Raw genomic sequence first — 2,193 nt, 5'->3', positions numbered from 1 at the left:
AGTGGCAGGGTTTAAGAGGACTGACTCCAATTTTGAAAGAAGTTCTACTGTGGATAAAATGCTGTAAAACAGCATCACATATTACAGAGAAATCTGTCATGAAAAGAAGAGTCATCTGATGCTGCCAACTTCACTGTTGTCTTATTTTAAGAAATTGCCACAGCCACCACAGCCTTCAGCAGCCACCACCCTGATCAGTCACTGCCATCAACATGGAGGCAAGACCCTCCTCTCGCAAAAAAATTAGGATTTGATGAAAGCTCAGATGATTGTTAGCATTTTTTAGCAATAAAGTATTTTTAATTAAGGTATATACATTGTTTTTTAAGACATAATGCTATTGCACACTTAATAGACTAGAGTGTAAACATAATTTTTATATGCACTGGGAAACCAAAAGATTTGTGTGACTCGTTTTACTACAATATTCACTTTATTGCAGTAGTCTGGAACCGAACCTGCAATATCTCTGAGATATGCCTGTATTTACTACACTAGATTGGTTATGCCCAAGAACAGGGCACCAGACAAAGCAGCCAATAAGAGGAGAAGAAAGACTACTTCCTCTTGCTCTTTTTGTGTCTATGATGTGTCAAAGCTAAAGAATGTCTATGGTCCTTTCTGCATCTAGTCCTCATTCTCTGTTTTTCTCCCCAGGTCCCTGTACCTTATGTTCTGTAACTTGACCCATCTCACCCCTTCCCCAAGGCCTGCTAGGGTGCTTCATGCTCCACAATGACCTAGCTCCAATTCCATGCGTTTTGTCTTGGTGTCCGGAAGAAAGCAGTCCAATTGAACAAATTCCAAATGTCTGAGAGTCTTTTAACTACACAGAGGTGCTGCATTTTTAAAATCAATTGCTTTCTCACTCCCATCAGCTTCTATTAAATAGAATTACTGGTAGAGTATTTTTTAAAAAATCAGGCTGTGAGGAGAGATAGAGGAAAGTGAGTCAGACACCCAAATTATTCTTGTTGATTACAGCATCTTCCTTTCCTCCTTCCCCACCCTCGCCCAAAGTACCTTTCAAACGGGGATCTTGAATCTGTTTGCATATGGGCTCTTTATAGGTTGGTTGTAAACTCAAAGCTGCCAGAGAAAATGTGGGCAAATTTGCTTATGATGGCCTTTATTCAAGGTCCTTGGGTAACCTGGAGTGAAAGTATTTTCACTAGTGGTTAAGTTGAAAGTCAACGTGCTTTGCCAGTAAGACGAACAGTTACTTAGATTCTGATAGAGTTGTCGAAGTCCTTTTCACCACTAATTGCCCTTGTTTTTTATAAGTGGATCAATATTTCAGAAAATTAATTACTAACATGTTGCTTGAAGAATGCCAAGCATGTTCTAAACTTTGACAATGCAGTAGTCATCAGTATGCTAAAAAAAGTTGCTAATATCATGTTTTTTTAAACCTGTGCACTGCAAAAAATTTGCATATTTTTTTTTAAAATGTTTGCCTCTTATTTCTGTCTAATTATATTAGTTAGCATACCTGGTATTATAGAACCATAAACAAGCTGCCTTTTGTTAATGTGTAAATAATAGCCACTTCAAACTCCGAAGAGCAATAGCCTCAAAACTGCAAGAAATAGAGAAAGAGTACACTTTTCAATCCCCTGAGAATAGTGCCGTAAATGCTGAGAGTAAGCATAAAGAAAATGGCTGTACTGTAGAGGCATATAAATACGAATGTGCCAGAAGATTTTAACATATACATGAATAGAAAATGTTTACCTAATGATAAAATTAAAATGTTTCAACATTATTTGACAATAAATATTTTTTTGTTTTGTAGAAACAGGTTCTTGCACTCACCCAGGCTGGAGTGCAGTGGCACAATTATAGCTCACTGCAGCCTCAAACTCCTGGGCTCAAGCAATCCTCCCACCTCAGCCTCCTGAGTAGCTGGTACTACGGGCCTGAACCATCACACCTGGCTATTTAAAATTTTTTTGTAGAGATGGGTTCTCACTGTTTTACTCAGGCTACTCTTGAATTCCTGGCTTCAAGCAATCCTCCTGCATTGGCCTCCCAAAGTGCTAGGATTACAGGTGTGAGCCGCAGTGCCCAGCCTATTTGATAACAGATATTTCAAGGCTGAAATAAATGTACATTTTCTTTCAAATGCAGAAAACAGTTCTAGTTTCCAGGTTTAAAGATTACTTTTTGATGATGATTGAACAAATTTTTTCA

The sequence above is a fragment of the Propithecus coquereli genome, unplaced genomic scaffold (genome assembly GCF_000956105.1).
Source record: "Propithecus coquereli isolate 6110/MARCELLA unplaced genomic scaffold, Pcoq_1.0 Scaffold117, whole genome shotgun sequence".
NCBI lineage: Eukaryota > Metazoa > Chordata > Mammalia > Primates > Indriidae > Propithecus > Propithecus coquereli.
This window is presented reverse-complemented; position numbering follows the sequence as displayed.